Source organism: Electrona antarctica, assembly GCF_951216825.1.
Source record: "Electrona antarctica genome assembly, chromosome: 17".
Taxonomy (NCBI): Eukaryota; Metazoa; Chordata; class Actinopteri; order Myctophiformes; family Myctophidae; genus Electrona; species Electrona antarctica.
The window spans coordinates 37,652,400-37,661,467 of record NC_136798.1 but is presented as its reverse complement, the minus strand read 5'-3'; positions in this window follow the sequence as shown (position 1 = coordinate 37,661,467).

Sequence of the window (9,068 nt, the reverse complement as noted above, 5' to 3'; positions counted from 1 at the left end):
TATCACGATACATGGTTGACGATACGATACATGGACGATATTGGTTCATTCATGGTGATACTGTACATGTTTTACTACAAGTAAAAGTATCTATACCACTCTATAGAAATGCTTTGTTATGCTCTGTCTAGTATTCAAATTTGAATCGGGTAACAGTGCAAAAATATTGGCATCAAAATGTACTTAAAGTTCCAAACGTTAAAGTGCTTATTTTTGCAGAATGTCCCAGTTTTCAAAATGTATAAAAAGCTTTCGAAAATAGCCGATCTGCAAGCGCACAATGCATCACATCGCGACACATTGTGGGCTTGTAGATGAGATATTTTTAAATGGTTGAAATATATACCGGTATAGGGCTGAAGTGGTATGTTTTCTAACAACAATCAAAATCTACAATGCAACTATTAGCTAAAGTTTTCAAGTAATTGTAGTGGAGTAAAACAAGGTAGGCTACAATATTATTTGCCTCTGAAGTCAAAGTATTGAAAATTGGAAATATTCCAGTACGCGTAGTGGTTCCCAAACCTTTTCATGTCAAGGACCCCCACAATGACACTTATTAGCCCGCTGACCCCCATTTGAGAATTTATGCCAGGGACATAAGAGAAGATGTTTAAGGCTCTAGCAGTGATTTTCAACCATTTTTGTTTCAAGGACCCCCCAGGTTTGACCTGAATTAGGCTACGGACCCCCATTTAATGGCATTTCCATCTCTGGGACTCCAATTTATATTGTAAAATTACTGTTAATTTAACTGTGAAACTGTTAATGTAACTCAGAGAGTGTACAAATGTAACCAAAACCCTAACCCTCCATTTGGTTCCATTTGTACACTCTCTGAGTTACAGACCCATTTGGTTCCAAACTATCATTTAGCTATAGGGACCCCCTGGAACTCCCTCAAGGACCCGGACCCCACTTTGGGAACCACTGGCCTACGGTACATACTTAATTACTTTCCACCTCTGCCAAAGAGCTCATCTGATATTCTGGTGAAGAAGAGACACATGGTTCAGAGCGCCCCCCCCCCTCCCATCCTACCTCTCTCTGCTTATCCATGCGGTGAGTGAGCATGACCTCGTTTGTAATGCCATGCTTTCATTCGCCGTTTTTCAATATCAACGCGCGGAGATTGACTTACTGCCCGAGCCCTCAAACACCATACAGATGGCTGCAAATCACCCAAGAGCGCGACGGGATGAAGCAGGATTATGCTGCTGCTGCTGCTGGGCAGGCAGAAGAGCTTGTATCTCCCTTTTTTTGTTTTCATAAATTAAATAAAGCCCCCGTTTTATGCTTTGCCGTATGACGTTGCCTGCACACATGCACACAAAAACAAAATGCTGAAAAACAAGTTGAAATTTGAAAAGTCTGTGTGTGTGGGGGTTCTATACATATTTAACTAATGAAAAAGGATTAACAAGAGCTTGCGACAAAATTATAATACATTGGATCCAGTACTGTGGAACGGTAACAGGTTATTTCTTTCCCCCCCCCATTTCCTGAAAAGTAAACAGTTTTGTCCCTGACCATTCTTTGTGTACTGTGACCAGCAGTACATCTGAATAATTGAACAATCACAAACTGTGTAATGCCTCAGTTATGCTCCATCGTACGTCGGAGTATATGAACAAGGCCAGGCCCGGTTCTTCCTACAGGCCGACGAAGCAACGGCTTCGAGCGCCATGGGGGAGGGGCGCCAAAAAAAAAAAAAAAAAAAACATTTTTTTTTATTATTATTTTTTTTTTACTCTGTCCCAACTCTGTCTGCCCAGTGTCCCCCCAGTGCCTCCCCAGTACCTCCCCAGTGTCTCCCCAGTGCCTCCACAGAGCCTCCACAGAGCCTCCCCAGTGTCCCCACAGTGCCTCCCCAATGGACCCCCAGTGCCTCCACAGTGTCCCCACTGTCCCCCCCAGTGCCTCCACAGTGTCTCCTCAATTTTTGGGACAGAGTAAAAAAAAAAAAAAAAAACTTTTTTTATTTTTTTATTTTTTGAGGGGGGGCATTATGTAGAATGCTACATAATAAATATGCTATCTAATTTTAGCCTTTGCATATACGCTTGCAAGGACGTCGAGGCTAGGGCTAAGTGTTGTAGCAAGTTCTTCCATAGAGCACCGAAGTCTGACGTCAATATCGGTAGAGGGCGCAAATCCACGGGTTCATGTACTTTTTATTTGCATTGTAATCCCCATAGGGGTATTTTAGATTTTAGATATAATAACTGTGTTTGAAAAATAAACATGTCATCCGGGCCGTTTTACTCATGGATATGAAGAATCAACTGACTGAGAGAAAACGCTATTGTTACTGCTGAATTAGTTACATTTTCGCTAGAAACAGACTGTATCATATATGAGGCAAACTCCGACTTTTAAAGTGAACGTGTATGGTGGCACCTGGAACTGGGATTGAAACAGCTAGCCGCAATAAATGAGTTAATTAGAAGCTGCACGTAGTGGTCTTGTCAGCCACAGCGGAACCATGCAAGACCTAACTCCTATAGGCACGAGATATCTATGGTCTTCTGAGACTGTGATGCTGATGAGTATGATAAAGATACTAGTAATATGACGTTAAAAATGACCCAAAAATCCAGGGCTGAGACCAGAGCTATCATTTTTAACTTCATATTACTAGTGGTGCCATGTCATTGTTCCGACCTCCCATTGTTCCGAAGTTACTAACCCGGGGGGGGCTGAACAATTCCCCTTATAAAATCGTCACTGTTGTGGATTGAAGAGTGGAGGGGGAAAAAAAATAACCATGGGGAAAACAACATGTCTGTTCCGTGAAGGGGGGAATTCACTGACAAGTACCCCATCTGTTTTGGAGAAAGTGTCTTGAGCATTGTGGAACCACACGATTTAACCAAAACATGCGATAGCGCATGCAGACTGCGATCCCAAACAAATGTTCCCTCTGGAAGTCCAAAAACCATCACCACCTGTCAGCGACCCTCTGACGAAGAGCCCCGGGATCTCCTCACACCTCCGGCCTGGAGTGTAGTTTGCGCTCCATCGGGATGTGGTGAAATCACTGCTTTTCATTTGAACCGAAGACGTTAGAGTCCCCATGATGACAGAAGTTTGGGTCCGACTCTGATGCAGATTTTTGGAGAGTCAGTATTTCTCAAGCTATTTCCATTTCAAGGACACCCAGATTTAACCCATTTAGGCCTGACATCGAAATTTTAAAAATGCCTTTTTTTAAATGTATTTTTTTCTGAAAAACCTCATGTTTCTATATCAGTGGTTCTCAATATTTCATGTCAAGGACCTTCAATATGTTGAATATATGTCTGAAAATATGTTGTTCCAGAGACTGAAACTCTGAAATATTCAAAGATTTGAGGCACATTTTCACGATTTTCCAAAAATAGCAGACCTACAAGTTCATAGCGCGGGACTCGGTGCCGCGCTATGAGCTTGTAGATCTGCTATTTTTCAATAGCTAAAGTATAACATACTGCTTAAAACACCAAACAGGGTTCCCGTCCAGAATGGGTTTTAAATGCGTTGGGCTACCAGACTCCTATATGTGTTTCTATACTCTCTCTTTTTGAGCGGCGCCTGACGGCTCCAATGAACAGCAATGTGTGTCCCTATGTATGTCCGTATGTATGTATGGATGGATGTGTCCATGTATACTGTATGTCCGCTTGAGTATGGCAATACCGCTGGGTGGCCTTAAGTGTCACTGTTGAGCAGCCTAACACACACACACACACAGACCCATTGACCACTGCTGCAGCACGCGCACACACACGCACGCACACACACAGCCTGCACCGATCAGTTCAGACGGGTCTGATTATTTCGTAGTCTCTAGGTCGCCTATCTATTCTAGGCCCCTACACCGTAAAATCATTTGTTAAAGGCCTAGAAGAAAACTTTGGTAGAGGTGTGGGTTGTGTAAGTTATACCTTGCCATTATGTGACTCCAAAGCTGTGCATGAAATCTACAATCATTGCTCCATTGACTAGAAAATCCTTCAGAATATGGTCGCGGTTGACTTACATTGTACGGCAAAAAGGCTCATGTCAGGAGGAGCTCTTTTAGCCTGTAAACGAGCGCAAACAAAGATGATTCTAACAGTATAGAACGTCACCAAAGCCCGCTACTCCTCTACTAAAATATTCTTGCCCTTTAAAGACCTAGTGAAATGAAACATACGGGCATTTTATTTTGAAGTTTCACTCTGAAACGGAAAGCTGTGTCCCTCCAGGGTATGGGACGTAGATCCGTTACATGCGCGATGCGTGCACGCGCGTGCCGTTTCTTTGTTTACAAAGTCACAGAGAGACGGGCAGCAAGGCCCGTGCCTTACTTCTAACCTAAAATGTTTTCAGATACATATTCTAGCGTGCTGATTTAGTTTAACATGATTACACTGGCTGGATGTCATTTCAATGAGATTAATAGTGGAGTCTGTAATCAGCTGTGTTTGGACGGACGTGCCGGAATGGGAATCAAACAGGTGAATTACATTTTCGTTCAAAGGAAGTAATTAAAATTGGATTTTTATGGACTTTTTATATAAAAATACAAATCTTCCCATTGTTTTGGCATCCATTGTTAGGTATGCCCATATGATAACCACGGATATGGTCTTATAAGTTTGAAAAACATATTTTTCATTTCACTAGGTCTTTAACTCTGACAGCGTATATAAATGGAACCAAATGGACGCTTAAGTGTCCGTTTGGTTCCCGTTAAACATTGTCAGAGTTGCATACCTGGCTGCAACCTTCTGTAATCTTCATATAATTGGTCCTCACTTAATGTTCATTATTAAGATGCCACCATTTCTGTCTACTCGCTATCTGTCTGTCATTGGTGGGCTAGTGGACTGTTCAGAAACCTGCCTACCAGTGACATCATCGATAGGGATTCCCAGCTAATAGAAACTACAGCCTAACCCTAACCTTTAAAGGATGAATTCATGGCTTCATGGGGTGTGTAATTGATAGAAAATACGTCATTTTCGGGGCGGACTACTCCTTTAACGTTAGCATTCTGAAATAGAAGCCATTGTTCTTGCATGAATAAACACTGAGCATTTATGAGAAACAATGGCTGTATACAGTATGAAGACAAGGTCGATAATGGGTGATGCGCGGTCCTTTAAGCCCTATTAAAACTAATCACAAATATCCAGTCTAGTCCAAGTGAGTAGACAGAAATACACTGAGCATTTATGAGAAACAATGGCTGTATACAGTATGAAGACAAGGTCGATAATGGGTGATGCGCGGTCCTTTAAGCCCTATTAAAACTAATCACAAATATCCAGTCTAGTCCAAAGCTTTCGGCACCATTCAATGTTTCCCTCACAGAGCCCCGGATATCTTCTCACACCTCCGGCTGTGAGTTCTGTTTTCTCACTGGGATATGATCACGTAACTGGTTTTCATTTGACATGAATACATTTTTAATGAAAAACACACACGACCCTTAAGCATGCAGCCTGGGCAGTGGTGGTAAGTAACTGAAGTACATGCACATTTAAGTACATGCATATTGTACATTTTGAGGTACTTTTACTTTACTTCAGTATGTCAATCTTTCAACATTTTGTACTACTTAACTTTCAGAGGCAGATATTGTATCTTTTACTCCACTACAATTACTTGACAGCTTTAGTAACTATATACATATACATCTCAGTTGAATACAATGCATTAACCACTCAAGCAGCACCATTTCATACTTCTACAAGCTCTAAATATATGAGCTTGTAGATCAGCTATTTTCCAAAGAAAATGTCACATTTTGAAAAGCAAAGTTGTGCTTTCACGTTTGTCCAGTAAGTACGTGCAATACTTTTATACTTTTACACAAGTAAAGTGTTGAATACAGCTCCTTTTACTAGTTGGAGCAGAGTATTTCTACATTGTGGTATTGATAGTTTTACTTTAATCTGAGCAGTCAACTTCTCCCACCACAGTAAAACCCACGCAGTAGACTGGGGTGGACCAATGAAAGCAGAAACTCAGGGGCAAGTCGGGAGATGTTGGCTATAGCTTTAGATGTGGATCACAATAATAGAGCGTGGGGGCTCATGGGAATTGCGGTTTTTATGCTGTGGTATTTGGGGTTTCTGCCCTCAATCATTTTACAACTCAATCCAGCTTGCATGGACAGATCGAGACACTGAAAGGCTATTGTTGATGCTGTGATCAAAATTCTGTACCTCCAAAACATCTCCTTCAGTTTAACCCATTAAATCTGGGAAACCATATATGTGCCATTTTGGACTTTAGCTGTAAGTGTGTGTGTGTGTGTGTGTGTGTGTGTGTGTGTGTGTGTGTGTGTGTGTGTGTGTGTGTGTGTGTGTGTGTGTGTGTGTGTGTGTGTGTGTGTGTGTGTGTGTGTGTGTGTGTGCGCGTGCGTGCGTGCGTGCGTGCGTGCGTGAGTGAAAATGTGTGCAAATGTGTGCAAATCTTTGAATATATATTTTTAAAGCAAACATTTTTAACTCAAATCTTATTTGCTTTTGGGGGTCTCTGGAAGTAAATATTTTGAGATGGGTGGGGGACCTGGGTGGGGGACCTTGACATGAAAAACACATTTTTGCAATGTAAAATGTGCACTGTACAAAGCATAATGTCACCCAGCCCATCTATGGTCCTCTTACAGAGTGAAAGGCATGCAAAGGTTGCTAGGCACTATCATCTCCGCTCACAATATATCATATCACTGCTACGCCGATGACACACAACTGTTTCTATCCTTCCCCCCCTCTCCCTCTCAGGTGGAAGAGCGCTTCACTGCATGCCTGGCTGACATCAGTCACAGTGGATGTCCTCCAACCACCTCAAGCTGAACCCAGACAAGACTGAGCTTCTCTTCTTCCCAGCTAAGTCCTGCCCTATGCGGGAGCTAACTATTTCAGTAGACAACGCCCTGGTAACGTCTGTCCCAACAGCCAGGAACCTTGGTGTTGTCCTGGACAGTCAGCTCTCGTTCAAAACTCACATCACAGCTGTCACTCGATCCTGAAGGTTCACACTCTATAACTTAGATAGCATTTGATACAGATTTATAGCATGTTATGTAGACAGCACAATAATTGCATTGTATGTGGTCATAGCACTTCATAGTATATATGTACAGCATAGTATAGTATATATGTATAGTTTATCTTTCCATTAATAATAATAATAATAATAATCTTTATTTATAGAGCACCTTTCAGACACAAGTGTAGTTCAAAGTGCTTTACATACAGTAAAAAGAAAATTCACATAAATGCAAAAAATTTAACAAGGGTAAAAACTAAAGTAATAGCTTCAAATCTGGTCAGTAGAATTCGTTGAATATTAGAAGTAAATTTAAGATAAGGAATCATGAAGGAAACAGAATCAGTTAAAGGCGAGGTCATAGTAATGGGTTTTTAGCCGCCTCTTAAAGTCATCAACTGAGGTTGCCAGTCTGATATGGAGAGGAAGAGAGTTCCACATCCTAGGTACGTAGCTGGCAAAGGCAGCTTCGCCGTGTCTTTTGCCATTAGTTGGAATTCCGATCAGCCGTTCAGTACCGAGTGACCTGAGGGGGCGAGCTGGGACATACTCATGGAGGCAGTCTGATAGATAGGAAGGCGCCAGACCCTTTTTGACTTTAAAAGCAAGTAAAAGAACTTTAAAATCTATCCTAAAATGTACAGGGATCCAGTGTAGGGATGCTAGTACTGGGGTAATGTGGTCCCTTTTCCTGGTGTTTGTTACAATTCTGGCTGCTGCGTTTTGGATTAGTTGTAGACGGTCCGTGGTTCTTTTGGGCAAGCCTGTATAGAGTGCGTTGCAGTAATCTAAACGAGACAGTACAAAGGCATGGGTCAGTTTCTTGGCGTCCTCCAATGAGAGGAAAGGTCTGACTCTTGCAATCAGAGAGGACTTTTCTGTTTGGATTAACCCAAACAGAAAAGTGGATTAACCCATTCTGGACGGGAACCCGTTTTGGTGTTTTAACTAAGCATTATGTTATACTTTAGCTATTGAAAAATAGCAGATCTACAAGCTCATAGCGCGCCACCGAGTGGCGCGCTACGAGCTTGTAGGTCTGCTATTTTTGAAAAATCGTGAAAATGTGGCACAAATCTTTGAATATAATATTCTTTCAGAAGACTTTTTATTTATTTCGACGTCAGGCCTAAATGGGTTTAAGTTATTGGCAGGCGGTGGCAACTAGCCGCAATTTCCCATTGACAGCCCATACATCCAAACAGAACAGTCCTCTCTGCTTGTATTAAACAACGTCACACTCACCAACATTGCAGCTGCATGAAAAGCTTGAATGATCCTCTTTCTATCTGCAAAATGTGTGCTTCATAAAAGTCCACCGTAGACACGGAGCAGCAGTGACATCACCTCTGTTAGCAACATGTCTCTCCCTTTCTCTCCAGCTCCCAGTTTGCATTCTTATCTCTGAGCCTATTAATAACCACTTAAACTCTAAAACTATATAGATCGTTTACCAGAGTTGCTCTATAGCCTACCTGGTCCGCTCTACTTTTCGCCTTACACCAAATATCCGATCCGATCAACAAGCACATGTATGCAGGTCCCATGCAATTATTTAATGGTCAATCGGTTTTCACCACAGGTGAGGAAAAAAACTGCCGGAATCAAATTCAATATGCTATCTAAATGACAATGTTAACATTGACACAGATGAACAAGGGACCTATATAGCAACTGTCTAAATAACATGGTATCTAAATTACATTTGGTCGAGAGAAACAAACCTATAAGAAAGAAAACATGAGAATAACGAGTGACCAAAGATGTGTCTGTCTGCATGATAGCCATCTTGGGTCAGTCTCTAACATCAATCAAAATAGAAGGCAACACCCCTCTGTCTGTTGCCTTCTATCTACAGGGAAAAGTGGGGGTGAGCTGGGTGAGGTGGATTCAGAAGAAGTGAGTCTTCAGATTAACACACTCACTCACTCACTCACTCACTCACTCACTCACTCACTCACTCACTCACTCACTCACTCACTCTCTCCTTTCACCCAAAGCCTGGTTCTGCCTGAGGTTACTTCCCGTTAAAGGGGAGTGTT